Below are 16,020 nucleotides of genomic sequence, written 5' to 3'. Positions count from 1 at the left end.
ATATAATCAACTTAAATCAGTTAAACCCATCATGCAATGCATTTCCTTCCAATTTTTTGTGGTAAACTAATAGATAATTGACTAAATAAACATCCTCCAAAGTTTCAATAAATTTTTTCAAGTTTTTCTTACAATTTCCGTGGTTTTTATTCAATTTTTATCGATATCGATAATATCCTGATATTTCCATCGAAATTTATGAGTTTTTGGACTACCGATATTTTCGATAGCATCGATATTTTAGTCCTTGGTTATAAGAAAGCAAATGCGAATCTATTCAAACTAAATACATTTGATTTAAAACAATAAACAACCTAAGAACAAAAAGGAGGAATGGTTGTTGGACATAAACAGAGCTCCTCAAACACCACTGTAATCTACTTGAGACATTACAATGAGTCCGATAAAAGTGCCAACAATATTTGCAATGCTCAGAAGGGCTTGCATATACGAATTTGATCTTAGATAAACTAGAAAAAGTGTCTAGCTTATAAAAATCATACCAAACACTGATGTTGGCAGAGCATTAAGGTTACAAACCATAACAAAGTAATTCAGATCAGGAGTTGTCAACTGGGGATTAGACAGAGTATGTGTTTGGTAAAAGAAGAGAGTTCCAATCACTAGTTGTCAACTACGGACCCAACCAACCCACAATGCTCTAGGACTTTTATTTAGCATGAAAAGTATGCAGATGACCATCTTTAAAATAGATTGAACTGGAATAGCATTATGGAAGAAGAATATGTCTCCACCTACATTTAGAAGAAAGAACAAGGATAAAATTTGATCAAATTAAATGCGCAGGTAATTGTTCTACATGGTGTGGACTGTGGACATAATTTTTTTTCAATAGATTGCAGGCCTCTCCAATTTGGATCTGATTAATAGTCCAAACAATAATATGACATTATGATGCATGATTGGTCTTTGATTAAATATAATTGCATTTGTTAGAGTTTAGTGCTTTGATTAATTTTAACTAAACTCATCAGATATATAATGAGGAAGAAGGCAAGTTGGTATGTTACGAAGTACAATTCCATATTTACGACATAGTCATAGAGATACCTTATGGTTTGGTTTGATTTCTCCCTTCATTATAGCTAATTAAAATCGGACCGCGTCTACCCTGCTGGATGTTTGGAGCCGCTTTGGTGGTGAACCACATTGACTAGTATACCAATATAGGCTTTCAGTGCATAAATTACAAAAAGATAGAGCTTATCATATCCCATCGAAATTTTTTTTGGGTAAAAATATCCCATTGAAATTAGGAAACACACATAATAGATATTTTGCATTTCTCGTCTCATCAAGAAGAAACAAGAAAGAGTAACGCAAAATTGCGTACGAAAATAAAACACGCATGCTGGCGTGACATGGCAAACTAATAAAGAAGAGTAGTGCTGCTATATGCATGGAATTGACCACATCTTTTGAATTATCATTTGAAGGCTTCTTTCATAAGTGCATGTGGCTGCAAATCATCTACCGTTGGCTTGTCCCCGTCCTCCTCCTTGAGCGGCTGTTACTCCTCCTGATCCTCTTAGATTTGGAGTTCCCATCATAATGAATTTAACACCAACACCTAGATCATGCAATAGTGTCGTTTGAATACATTTCACAATATCCTCCTGGGAACTGAATTGAAGTTGTTTAAACGACTCTGTAAATCTTCTGAACCGGAAATCCTCCTCAGTCTCGTTGACGAGTTTCTCAATTGTATGATCACCTCCTCCTCCAACTTTACCAAAAAATACTTGAATGATGTTTCTTGGATCACTGGCACATACTGCTTTGAACCAAATAATTGAAAATCCCAAGTAAAATTCAGCATAGCGGGACTGCTTGATTTCTTCTATCTCTTCTTTACCTGACGTCTGCATATGTAAATCTTTTAGATCCCACTTCTTTGCTTCATCCCATAAGAAGTGATCCAAAAGGAATGTATATGTGCTACCCAGCTTAATAAATCTTCTGAGCCCAAAATTCTCATCGCATTCCTCGGACAGTCTCTCGAGTATGACATCTTTGACATCTTCGCCTTCCCACCTCATGAACTGATCAAGCATATTTTCAATCTTTTCTTGTTGCTCCTTGGAATCCAATTGCCTGAAGAAAAGAATGGACTCGCATAAGCGTCTTTCAACAAAGAATTTTTGAGTAAACTCCTCGAATAAATGAACTTGTGTAGCCACCGGAGCTTTATTAAACAGCTTTGCGAATGTTTTCCTTCTCAAATCTTCCTCTGTTTCCCCTGCAAGTCTTTCGACAATATTATTATTAACACCTTGGGCAGCAAGTTCGTTAGAGATGTGTTCAATCTTGTCTTGTTGGTCGTTGGGGGATAGTAGGCTGAACCCAAAACTCGAAAGCTGCGAGAGTAATTCGGCAGCACTGGCAGAATCTTGGGGCTGAACGAGCACCCCATGAGGAAGATCTCTTCGTTTGTGCAGCAGCTGCTCTTCAGCTTTGTCAAGGAAGTGGACTTGGACACCAAAGTCAACCACTTTCTTACATAGCTCTGTGAATCTTCTGAGTTTGAAATCTGCGTCGCTTTCGTCTGCGAGCTTCTCAGCCATAACACCTTTAACTCCATCACAGAGTTGGTCAATCAGCTGCCATTGACCATGGGAGCTTTGTCCCTTGAACCATATAATTGAGAAACCTAAGAAAAACTCATTAAAACGGGACTGCCAATCCAAACCACCTTCATGAGTACCGGATGTCTGTTGTGTATGTTTTGGTTTCGTGCTATATTCTTCCCTGCAGGCGACAAAATGCATATAAACATAGTCAGTATAATCCTTACAAAGCTGAGTAAATCTTCTCAGCCTGAAACCGTCATTGGTTTCATCATCAGCTTTGACATGAATCATTTTTCCAATCAGTTGTTGTTGATCATTGGGCTCAAGTTCGGTAGTAAACCAAGAAATCAACTCGCCAATTTGCCTCTGGCGCTTGAATTTCTTTATAACTGTGGACAGGAAATGGTTCTGGTCAGGGAAGGGAAGTTTCTTGAATAGCTCGGTGAATGTTCTGGGTCTGAAATCCCCTTTACTTTCGTCCGAGAGTTGCTCCACTACAACATCTTCAACTACTTTTTTTATAGATTTCTTTCGTCTTCTCATGTTGATCAGAGGCAGAGAGTTGGCTGAACCCAAAGATTGAAAGATTCAAGAGTAGTTCAGTAGCATCCGCAGCATCAGCAGAACTGGTATTGGGCTCATGGGCTGGTTTTGGGAACACAAACATTGATAATCGACGCGGAGAAAGACTTGCAAACTCTGGTTTCGTAGAAATTCTTAGTCGTTAGTCCTAAAACAAGTACAGAAATTACAAACGTGGTAAGTCAAGCATTATTTTAAGTGTCTTTTCGTGTAAGACAGATACAAATAAACTCAATTTAATCCGAACCTTACCTGAAAATTTTGAGCTTTCGCAATAGCTGGTTTCTCTAAGATTTCTAATGCAGACACATTAACTGATATATATATATTTAAAAGAAGAAGAAATTAACAAGTGCAAGAGGTTTATATAAGAAGTACCACAGCTTTCTTGATCATTCAGCCTTCAATTTGATTCTGAAAAGTGATCAGGCAGCCCTCAATTGATTCTTGTGCATGAGATTATGCCATCCCAATTGTTCTCATGTACTGTGTGCAGAGTAAGACTAGTATTGTATTGTATTTTATAGAAGATTAAATAACAATTTTCAGATATGTCGTTGAGTTTTTTTTTTTTTTTTGAGAGCAACGATTTGAATTGAAGGGATAAAAACAAGTTACAAAAGGTCCTCGATTAACATATCCGAATGAGCCCTGGAGGATCCCAAGCCCAAGAGGAAGTATTAGCCCGCCGTGTAAAAGCCGCAAGCCTATGGGGCAATGCTAGCAACCTTCTTTCTAATCTTCTTTTTCGGACTTTCTCCCTTTTTTGCTTGATATGTGTCATTCTCCTTACACTTAAAACAATATCATTAATATATTATACAAGCTAACTTTTGCTTTCCAAGTTTACCGTATTCAATTTATCCAAAAAAATTTCACAACTTTCATACCACCTCATTAAATTTTTTTTTTTTAACGTCAATTAATTTTTTTTTAAATGTCTGTTTAAAAAAAAAAGAGGAAATGTCCCTTTTTTTTAACGTCAGGCTTAGACTTTTTTCATTATGCAATAGAATGACGTTGTTTAATGTATTAATGACATTATTTTAAGTGTAAGGAGAATGACACATGTCAAGCAAAAAAAAGAGAAGGTAAGAGAGAAGATTGCTAGCATTTCTCCTCTTGTTTTTTCGGGTAAACAAACATAATGAAAAAAGTCACATGTGGAAGAAATGATAGAGAAAATGTCGTTTTCTAATTATTCGGGCCTCAGGAGACTAGGCGTGTGGCCCACCTAAAGATTCTTTGGCCATTAGCACCATTGGACTCATGACACGTGTCGAAAATCAGTACATCCATCGCATAATTGCGTTGTGATATTCCCATCAAAATCTTTGCAATATCTTGCACAGGTTAAGATTTGCTGTTCCCAAATTGTGCGTCTTACATCCTCTGTTAAAGTCTTTGAAAAAGACTCATGATGATGGATTTTCATATATATAATTATGGCTTAAATGTTAAAATGTTCATTGTGTTTAATTCAATCGGTAAATTTAATCCATGTGTTATCAATTTGGTCAATTTGATCATTGTGTTTGTATTTGTTAGGCAATATGATTCATTCCATCCAAATTCTGTTAAATATAAAGAAAATCATTTAAAATTAATTTTAAAAAGAAAAGCTGGCGGTGGTGAGAGAGAGAAAAAAAAAAGTTGGTTTAGGTTTTCTTTTTTAAATAATTTTTTTTTCTTCATTAAAACATACCTTGGACAGGAATGAATAATCGGTGTACATGTATAGAAGTCAAATCAGATCTAATACTTTCGTGCTAAAAAGTATTAAGCAAAGGACACGAAAAAAAGTAAAATTATGCTTCATGAGTGGTGGAAAACCCACCAATTTATTATGATTGCCCTGTGACAGTTAATATAAAGCACCAATAATTGTGCAACCTTTGCACAAAAGAGTACAAATAATATTAGTACGAGGGATGATCACTCCCATGTGGGTATGCTGATTGATGATTGTCGTTTCTTGATTAAGGGGTTGTCCGTCGTTTCTATTTGTTTTGTTCCTAGAAGAGAAGCTAATACTTCCTCTTGGGTTTGGGATGCTCCCGGACTCATTCAGGATGTGTTAATCGAGGACCTTTTGTAACTCGTTTTTTCTCTTCAATTGAAATTGTTTATCTTTTAAAAAAAAAGAAACATGAAGCTGTTATTTATGATGGAAAAGAAGCTGGCATTGTCCACCAAGGTTTGTCCTGTCTCTTCGTCTCGAAAGTTAATTCTTCAGTGGCAGATTTCATTTAACTTCATCTATTTTTCATTCAACTTCATTAGCTAAAATAACCCTCGCTTCTTTAGAGCTACAATAATGAACTCACAATCAAACTCGCCAACAGCTATTGGAGGAAGAGATCATGCTGTCATCACAATTGCAGCGACAACCAATATCCAGACGACACCATTGGACCAAAGAATCCAGGAAACAAGATGGCTTCTGCATCCATCAGCAGGAAACGAGTCTTGTTGCATTTTCAAGGTACGTCAATGCCTTGTGGAAATAAACAACAAGACTTACCAGCCCCATATTGTCTCCAGTGGTCCATATCACTATGGAGATCAACGTTTGGAGATGATGCAGCAACACAAATGGAAATTTCTTCGCGATCTACTTGCTCGAACACCTTCAAACGGCCCAACACTTGATCACTATCAGCAGGTGGTTGCAGCAATGGAAGAAGAAATAAGAGGGTGCTATTCGGAGACCATCAGCTTAAGCAGTCATGATCTAGTTGAGGTGATGGTGTTGGATGGTCTCTTCGCTATTGAACTCTTTTGCAAAGTAGGAAAATTGTCGCCAAGTGATCCAGACGATCCCATCTTTAACATGGCATGGGTATTCGCTAATATCTTACGAGATCTTTTTCGTTTCGAGAATCAAATTCCTTTCTTCCTTCTTCAAAAACTATTTGATGAATCAAAACCTTCAAGAAAAGATAGTGACTCATCCTTAGCCAAACTTGCTTTAGACTTCTTTCGTTATGCAGTAGAAACCCCAGAGCAAGTGTTAAATCAGGACTTTACTACTGTTGAACGAAAACATTTACTGGATTTACTCCGCTGGAGTTTTATCGCTAAACCCTATGATCATTCACCTCAAGAAGAGTCTCGAAATGTTCGTCCATTAGTTCAGTTGATTAAGTATGCCAAAAAGCCTCTAGAAGGAACAAGGAAGGCAATGCAAAAGTTCGTAGCAGGAAGGAAGGGAAATACTTCTCCGTCCATTGAATTTATCCAGTCAGCCAAAAAGCTTCGTTAAGCTGGAATTAAGTTCAAGACAAGGGAGGCAGTGAGCTTCTTAGAGATAAGATTTTGCAATGGAGTGCTGGATATTCCACACATAGTAATCGACAATCTACGGACTGATTTATTGATGAATTTTGTAGCATTTGAACAATGCTACTCTCATTGCTCAAAGGATGTAACAAGCTGCATTCATGAGCTGTCTGATCTGCACGCCTGAAGACGTATCATTTCTCTGCGACAAAAAAATTGTCGAGAATTATCTTGGAACTGATGAGGAGGTTGTTCATTTCTTCAAAAACCTTGGCAAAGATGTGCCTTTAAATATTGGTGAGGGTAATCTATCGAAGTTGTTCAAGGACGTGAATGAGTGCCATAGAAATATGTGGCATGTGCGATGGGAAGGTTTAAGATTCAAGTATTTTGGTACTCCATGGTCTTTCTTGTCTGTTTTAGCTGCTGTTATACTCCTACTACTCTCTGCAATTCAGGCCTTCTTTGTTGTTTATGGGCCGAAACCTGGGAAGAATCACTAGAGTACGTACTAGCAATAATGTGATATTAGGATCACCAAAATGTATTAGAAACACTCATTAGAGCTAATGATGATCATGGATGCATATCTTTCATTTACTTTTTTTTTTTAGGTCCTTAGAAAGCGGGAGTTTCTTTGTAATAAGAGCATCTCCAACACAAGAGGCCAGCCCAAGCAGGAGGGGGCCCTAGGCCCGGGAAGCAGCTCCAGCGCGCCAAGTCCAGCCCGTCTAAGGGGTGGGTCCCACAAGCTCAGGCAATCCCATGGGCAGATATGGCCCGTTCTCTTGCCTTCGGGCTGCTGACGTCAGCGCAAGAAATTCAATTGTTTTCATAGATTTTACCTTGGTTAGAATGAAAATGAAATAAAAGTGTTTTATTGGTTATAAATTCTGTTTTTGTTCATTTTCGTAGGTCAACTTCTTGGCCTTAAATCAGCATACTCTGGTGCTCGGATGAGGTGAAGATCTTCATGAAACTTGTTCCAATGGATGTTGACTACAACATATCCAAATATGAGCTCCATTGGACAAGTATAGCCTATCCATCTGATCCATCATGTTACCACAGCTCTGAAATCTGTCTTGGGCCAGCTTTCACCTCCACTTGATGCCATCTTATTTCTACTTGTTACCATGCCATTTGGTAACAATAAATTACTTTAGTTAAGTGGGATTTTCTGAGACAAAGAGCATATTTGTGAAGACAAAAATACATCATGGCAAAGGGGACAAGGAAGAGACAAAGGTTAAAGTGCCATGGTGGAAAGGAGAGAGAAGAATGAGGAATGATGAGAGGCATTTTGCTTCAGCCTTTGAACATGGGAATTGAATTGGCAGATCACTTTGGAGCTGGAGATCAGGTTTTGAGTTGGAGAGAGAGCTTGACAAGGCAAAAGGCTTTGGCAAAAGCATGTGCATGCATGTGAAGCAAAAAGAAAGGAAAGAAATGAAATGAAGTCAGTTCCAGTCTACTGCGAACAGTCAACTTGCAAGACCCGAAACGTACACTTTTGCTACTCAGATGGGAATACTTTCTTCATAGAAGTTGTTCCAATGGGTGTCTAGTATAACATATCCAAATTTGAGCCCCATTGGATACGTGTTGAAACCTCTGGCCTTCCTACACCAAGCCTGGTTCAGAAAACTCGTTTTTGTTTAGCAACCAAAAGAAGACCACATGGGTTGGCAGCAAAAGGCAGCCACAACTGATCACCTTTGAACCCATGTGAAGAAAGCTTGAGGTGCAGCAGCAAAAGATGAAGGATGGTGTGGGAATTCATCATGATGTTTCTCCCTCTTAGCCCTATAAATAGAGAAGTCTTCAAGCTTCAAAACACACCCCAAGGGGGGGAGCTCTCAAACACTTCTCTAGAGCTCCCTTCCTTTCTCTCCCTCAAATTCTCTTAGTTTCCTTTCAAGTTGTCAATTGTTGTAACAAAATGATTTTACTAAATTTTCCTTCAAGTTTTCAAGTTCTACTTTAATTTTATTTGTAATGTACATTCTTTCTTAAGTGTTCAAGTTTAATTAGTTTCCAAGTTTCAATTATGGTTTTTGTTCTTATTCATTATGCTTATAAGTTAATATGCTAGTTTGAATGATTGATCACCATTTAGGCTTGCATGTTAGCTATCTTGGTTTGAATTAAGAGTAGACACCATGCTTTAATTCGAATTGAACAATGAATAGGAAGGGTATGTATGGACATTCGACAACAGGGATTAGATACATACTTGGTTGTTTAAAATGTTCTTCTATGCTTAATGGATTCCTAATGCTTAGTTTAGGTTAGACAACAGATGATCAAATTAGGGAATTAGGAATACAAGGTTAGGACCATACACCATGGCTTAATCATACTTTAGCTAGAATCAATCCGTTAATCTAATTGAACTTGGGAACTTATCTGCTTGAGTTATTTTATTTTCTTTCTTTCTTGTTTTATTTATTTTCTTTCTTGTTTTTATGTTTTGTGTAGGAAAACTGAATTGAATTATTCAATCACCAATCCCTGTGGAATCGACCTCGCACTTACATATGCTATACTACCGAACGGCTCGTGCACTTGCGAGTATCACAAGTTAAGGATGCAGCTGAATCCATTTTGGTGCAGCTGAATGGACGCAACACCAACAACTATCCATTTTTTGGTTTAAAAAATTCGAAAAAATTTGTAAAAAAGATCAAGAAATTCTAAATTTTTTTTTCTATAAATACCTACCAATATTATTCACTTTCCACACCAAATCTTCTTCCAATATTTTTCACTTTCCACACCAAATTTTCTACTACAAAATTCTATTCCTCTTCCATCGAAGCCGGAGGGTCGTGGACAAACATTCAAAGCGCTCAAAATCTTGGCGATGAGGTAAAAAAAAAAAGCCATTGTATTCGATTTAATATATTTTTATTTATTTATATTTCTTGCATTTCCAATTTCATTTATTTAATAGATTATTCAAGGCAAAACAAAAAAAAAGGAAAACCATTACACATGGCTCGTCAAGTGAACAATGCCCGTAGTCAGTTCCAGTGGTGCGTTCTGTGTTGGAAATAATGGCACTATTACATCCTCGGAAGGAAAATACTCCCCCAAGTCGTGATCCGGTGGAACTGCCTCCGCCAATGATTGAGTCGTCCTTGTACTCGATTGTGTCGGACTATGAGGACCGGGAGTATTTCAGTTGTATGATGAGTGAGTAGGTATTTCAGTTGTATGATGAGTGAGATGTGAATTTTATAATAAATATGGACACATGGCAACTGAAAATCTTACCTAAAAATTTTATCTGAAATTTGAGATGTGAATTTTATGATAAATATGGACACGTGGCAACCGAAAATCTTATCCGAAAATTTTGTCCCAAAATTTTATTTGTAATTTGAGATGAGAATTTTATAATAAATAGTGACATGTGGCAACCAAAAATCTTTTCAAAATTAATGGTAATTATAAAAAATAGAAAATAAATTAAATTGAATAGTAATTGCTCTTGCCCTTGCCCTTAGGGGTGGAAACAAAAAAGGCAAGGGCTTTCATACTCGTGTGAATAGTGACAAACCTTACCTTTGCCTTACCCTTGCCCTTTGGGGTGGAAGTGCTCTAAATTCAATAGGCATTGCTTAATTTTATAATTTTAAGTCGTTCTGAATGTAGGTGAAAAGCTTATATCATGGATTCATTCAACCATGCCTGCGTGACTTGACTTAATCCTGATGATATTGGTATTAGGTCTCGTGTCACTTAACTTAATCCTGATTATTTAGTTTGACTGGGTAATTCTAACTCTTCTCGTTTCTTTCTTCTGTTTTCCTAATTATAAACTACTTTGTATTGTATTTATAAAGAGTTTAAGGACTGCAAGCTCGCAAAAATTCAGAACCCTAAGGATAAAAAGAAAACTTGGCCTTCAACCTTCTTTGAAATTACAAGGAACCATTTTCTTTATTTACATATCAATTTTTTTTTTTTCATTAAAACATACTTTGGACACAAATGAATAATCCGTGTGCATGTATAAAAGTGAAATCATATCTGATACTTTCATGCTCAAGAGTATTAAGCAAAGGACACGAAAAAGTAAAATTGTGCTTGATGAGCAATTGAAATTCCTATAAGAGGAAACCGACCAATTTATTGTGATTCCATGTGACTATTAATATAAAGCACAAATAATTGCGTCTTTTGCACTAAGAGCAAGTCCAGCGCTCTACACAAACTCGGGCAACAGGCCTCCCAAGCCAAGGTTAGGCCCTCCAGCGCGCAGCCTCAAGCCTGGGCAAGGCATGGGACCCACTAACCTGGGAAAGCCCACGGGCAAATCCTGCCTGGGCTCAAGCCCGAAGGCGCTAACGTCAGTGAGCACAAAAAAAAAAAAAAAGATCGAAAAAATTCAATTTTTTTTTATAAAAAATACCAAAAAATTATAGATGTTTTTCCTATAAATACATAACAATTTTATTCACTTTATAAATTGTTTATATTTTGTTGCATAATCTTTTTTTTTCTTTCTTGCCCTTGCCCTAGCCCTAGCCTTTTGGAATGGAACCAAAAAAGGCAAGGCTGCCACTATTCACGTGAATAGTGGCAGCCCTTGCCTTACCTTAGCCTTCAAGGGTGGGCTTGCTCTAAAGAAAGAGCACAAATAATTGCGCCCTTGGCACTAAAGAGCACAAATCATATTAGTACCCATAGCTAGATATTGTAGTAGTGACGGGAACTGTTATTGGATGGCTCAGGCAGAGTCACGTGAAGCTGATCTATGAACTCACAATCAAGCTCACCTACAGCAGCGGCGACACAATGGCTTCTGCGTCCATCAGCAGGAAAAGAATCTTGTTGCATCTTCAAGGTACGTCAATGCCTTGCGGAAGTAAACAACGGAAATTCCTGTAGAGAAAAGCGGTCAATTTATTATGATTGCCATGTGACTGTTAATATAATTGTGCTCTCTGCACTAAAGAGTACAAATAATATTAGTACGCAGGGATGATCACGCCCATGTGGGTATGCTGATTGATGATTGTCGTTGATTAAGGAGTTGTCTGTCGTTTCTATTTGTTTTGTCACTAGAGAAGCTAATACTTCCTCTTGGGTTTGGGATGCTCCTGGACTCATTCAGGATGTGTTAATCGAGGACCTTTTGTGGCTTGTTTTTTCTCTTCAATTGAAATCGCTTCTCTATAAAAAATAATATTAGTACCCATAGCCAGATATTGTAGTAGTGACGGAAACTGTTATTGGATGGCTCAGGTCACGTCAATGTACGGACGGAGTACGTGTATGATGGAAAAGAAGATGGAATGGTCCACCAGGGTTTGTCCTGTCTCTTCGTCTCGAAAGTAAATTCTTTAGTGGCAGATTTCATTTAACTTCATCTATTTTTCATTCAACTTCATTAGCTAAAATAATCCTCTCTTCTTTAGAGCTACAAAAATGAACTCACAATCAACCTCACCAACAGCTAATGGAGGAAGAGATCCTGTTCTCACAATTGCAGCAGCGACACAATGGCTTCTGCATCCATCAGCAGGAAAAGAATCTTGTTGCATCTTCAAGGTACGTCAATGCCTTGCGGAAATAAACAACAAGACTTACCAGCCCCATATTGTCTCCAGTGGTCCTTATCACTGCGGTGATCAACATTTGGAGATGATACAGCAACACAAATGGCGAATCGTTGAAGAACTGCTTGCTCGAACACCTCCAAACGGCCCAACATTTGATTACTATCGGCAAGTGGTGGCAGCAAAGGAAGCAGATATAAGAGGGTGCTATTCGGAGACCCTCAGCTTAAGCAGTTATGATCTAGTTCAGATGATGGTGTTGGATGGTCTCTTCACTATTGAGCTCTTTTGCAGACTTGGAGGATTGTCACTAGGTCATGAATACGAGTACGACCCCATCTTTAAATTGAAATTCATATTCGCTAATATCATACGAGATCTTTTTCGTTTTGAGAACCAAATTCCTTTCTTCGTTCTTCAAGACTTATTTGATGAATCAAAAGCTTCAAGAGAAGATAGTGACAAATCCCTTGCCGAACTTGCCTTGACATTCTTTAACCATGCATTACAAAGACCTGGTCAAGTGTTAGATCAGGATTTCAGTGCTGCTGGTGAAGCAAAACATTTACTCCATTTACTCCGCTGGAGTTTTATCCCTAATCATTCACCTCAAGAGAAGCCTGTTCCACCGATTGAATGTATCCAATCAGCCAAAAAGCTTCGTCTAGCTGGAATTAAGTTCAAGACAAGGGAGGCAGTGAGCTTCTTAGACGTAAGATTTTGCAATGGAGTGCTGGAAATTCCACACATAGTAATCGACGATCTTCGTACTGATCTGTTGATGAATTTTGTAGCATTTGAACAATGCTACTCTTATTGCTCAAAGCATGTGACAACTTATGCTGCATTCATGAGTTGCCTGATCCGCACTCCAGCAGACGTATCGTTTCTCTGCGAAAAAAACATTATCGAGAATTATCTTGGAACTGATGGAGAGGTTGTTCATTTCTTCCAAAACCTTGGCAAAGATGTGCCTTTAGATATTGGCGAGGGTTATCTATGGAAGTTGTTCAAGGACGTGAATGAGTACCATAGAAGTATGTGGCATGTGCGATGGGAAGGTTTTAGATTCAAGTATTTTGGTACTCCATGGTCTTTCTTGTCTGCTTTAGCTGCTGTTATACTCCTACTACTCACTGCAATTCAGACTTTCTTTACTGTTTATGGAACGAACTAGAGTAGCAATAATGTTAGGATGTTTGCACTTTTTTGTTTGCACCTTGTGTGTATTTTTGCGTCTTTTAATATCTTCCCAGGCTGGATGAGTATAAATATGGTCATCATGGTCCTTAGCCAGCTCTGTGAATGTTCTGATTATGAAATTCTCCTCTGTTTCCCCAGGGGCATGCTGGATATTGTCCACTGTAAAATGATCCAGTACTTGTCCAATCTGTTGTTGATGATCATTGACATCTTGTTGAGTTTTGAACACAAAAATTAGCTCTTCTAATCCCCTTTCGCTCATGAATTTCTATATAACTGTGGAAAGGAAAAGCGCCTGGTCAGGGAAGGGGAGTTTGTTGAAGAGCTCTGTAAATGTTCTGAGTCTGAAACCGTCTTCAGTTTCCTCTGGGAGTTGCTCCACTGTAACATCTTCACCTACTATTGTGGATTTCTTTCGTCCTCTCATCTTGATCAGTGACAGAGAGTTGGCTGAATTCGAAGATTGAAGGGTATAGGAATAATTCACCACCATCATCAACATGATCGGTACTAGAACTGTTGATGGGCTGATCAAGTGCTGATTTGGGAAGTTCGAGCTTTGACGAATAATCCATGTGATCAAGAATGGCTTACAAACTCGGGTTTCGATCGAAGAAAGCTCTGGCCGTAACTTGTTCCTAGAGGAAGTACAATATTAATCAACAATAACAAACTATATGCAAATTTTCAATTAAGTAGTTCATCTATATAAGAGTCACAAAAATTCAGAACCCTACAAAGGGTAAAAATAAATTTTGACCTTCAACCTTCTTTGAAATTACAAGGAACCATTTTCTCTGTTTACATATGTTGATGGTTTAATTTGATTTGCTAATGCTGGTAGGCTGATTCAGCAGACCTCTTGTTTTGCGGCTCTCAGTCTAGTTTATTTCTTATGCCCTTATCCTTGGCTTCCACATCAGTTAATTTTTCTTATTTGTTCTTGGGGAAACTGCTGCATAAATTAAGTTAATTTCAGTCGTACAAGGGCCAACGCCACTGTGATAATTAAGTCAACGGTAACAACAGTTTTCACCAATAGCAATAGTCGAGTGTGGGATGGTTGCGAGTGATTACAAAAGATAGTATAAGTTTTAAAAAGATTCAGAAGAGACACAAGAAGACATATTCAGAAAACAAGTCTTCTAGCCATATTCAGAAGGATTTAAAATTGGGTTTTAAAATCAAGCGATGCCCGATCCTATCATCCTAGCTAGTAAGGCAAAGAAAGTTGATGATTTGAGGCAGAAACTTAGGATGTGGGGACTGGTTGGTCATTCAATGTACTGCAGGAGCTCAATCAAAATGCAAATTATTGTTATCTCCTTGCTTCCATCAACGGTTCAAGGGATATATATCTGGTGGCAGCATCAAACTAATTACATATTTTAGAAAGTGAAAGCTTCAAGTAGTAACATAAGATTGTATTGGACTTTATTTAGCATGAAAAATTATCTTTAAAATAGATTGTATTGGAATAGCATTATATATGGAACAAGAGTATGTCTACACCTACATTTAGAAGCACTTATAAAATCATCAAATGAAATCTGCAGGTAATTGTTCTGGTGGACAGAAGTTTCTTCAATAGCTAGCCTATCCAATTTCGACCTTAGACTGCCACTCATGGTGACTAAGCTATAAGCTTTGATTGCAGACAAAAAGATAGAGGACATCATATCCCTTTGGAAATTAGGAAACACACATAATAGACATTTATTCATAAATCAGAGATTATGATATGAGAATACCAAAAGGGAGGGCGAACTTTTGCTTTCCTCGTCTCATAACAAACAAGAAGAGTACCTTTGCAAAAGTTTAGCAGGAAGGAAGGGAAATACTTCTCCTTCCATTGAATTTATCCAGTCAGCCAAAAAGCTTCGTCAAGCTGGAATTAAGTTCAAGACCAGGGAGGCAGTGAGCTTCTTAGAGATAAGATTTTGCAATGGAATGCTGGAAATTCCACACATAGTAATCGACAATCTACGGACTGATTTATTGATGAATTTTGTAGCATTTGAACAATGCTACTCTCATTGCTCAAAGGATGTAACAAGTTACGCTGCATTCATGAGTTGTCTGATCCGCACGCCTGAAGACGTATCATTTCTCTGCGACAAGAAATTGTCGAGAATTATCTTGGAACTGATGAGGAGGTTGTTCATTTCTTCAAAAACCTTGGCAAAGATGTGCCTTTAAATATTGGTGAGGGTAATCTATCGAAGTTGTTCAAGGACGTGAATGAGTACCATAGAAATATGTGGCATGTGCGATGGGAAGGTTTAAGATTCAAGTATTTTGGTACTCCATGGTCTTTCCTGTCTGTTTTAGCTGCTGTTATACTCCTACTACTCACTGCAATTCAGGCCTTCTTTGCTGTTTATGGGCCGAAACCTGGGAAGAAGCACTAGAGTACGTACTAGCAATAATGTGATGTTAGGATCACCAAAATGTATTAGAAACACTCATTAGAGCTAATGATGATCATGGATGCATATCTTTCATTTACTTCTTTTTTTTTTAGGTCCTTAGAAAGCGGGAGTTTCTCTGTAATAAGAGCATCTCCAGCGCAAGAGGCCAGCCCAGGCAGGAGGGGGCCCTAGGCCTGGGAAGCAGCTCCAGTGCACCAAGTCCAGCCTGGGTAAGGGGTGGGTCCCAGGAGCCCAGGCAATCCCATGGGGAGATATGGCCTGTTCTCTTGCCTTCGGGCTGCTGACATCAGCGCAAGAAATTCAATTTTTATGTTACTATTGGCACGTGGAATGCACACGCCAAAGGTAAAAAAAATTTGA

The 16,020-nt window shown here is 38.1% G+C and overlaps 1 non-coding gene and 2 pseudogenes across 2 annotated transcripts; 2 read left to right on the top strand and 1 right to left on the bottom strand.

Annotated features, from left to right (window-relative positions):
- Positions 1-1,205: 1,205 nt before the first annotated feature.
- Positions 1,206-3,787, bottom strand: LOC110765359 (uncharacterized). Its single transcript, XR_015825847.1, has 2 exons — positions 3,426-3,787; positions 1,206-3,321 (listed from the first exon to the last, which is right to left on the bottom strand). It is a non-coding gene; the product is annotated as an uncharacterized LOC110765359 (transcript).
- Positions 3,788-5,376: 1,589 nt separating this feature from the next.
- On the top strand, positions 5,377-7,346 carry LOC110765352 (UPF0481 protein At3g47200-like; annotated as a pseudogene). The gene is made up of 2 exons (XR_015837019.1): positions 5,377-6,959; positions 7,070-7,346. The product of XR_015837019.1 is annotated as a UPF0481 protein At3g47200-like (transcript).
- A 4,490-nt stretch (positions 7,347-11,836) lies between these two features.
- Positions 11,837-15,654, top strand: LOC148293345 (UPF0481 protein At3g47200-like; annotated as a pseudogene).
- The last annotated feature ends 366 nt before the right edge of the window (positions 15,655-16,020 follow it).

This window comes from Prunus avium, chromosome 7, assembly GCF_965620075.1.
Source record: "Prunus avium chromosome 7, drPruAviu1.hap1.1, whole genome shotgun sequence".
NCBI lineage: Eukaryota > Viridiplantae > Streptophyta > Magnoliopsida > Rosales > Rosaceae > Prunus > Prunus avium.
Note: the sequence above shows the minus strand (reverse complement) of the source record. Positions and strands in the feature narration are given on the sequence as shown.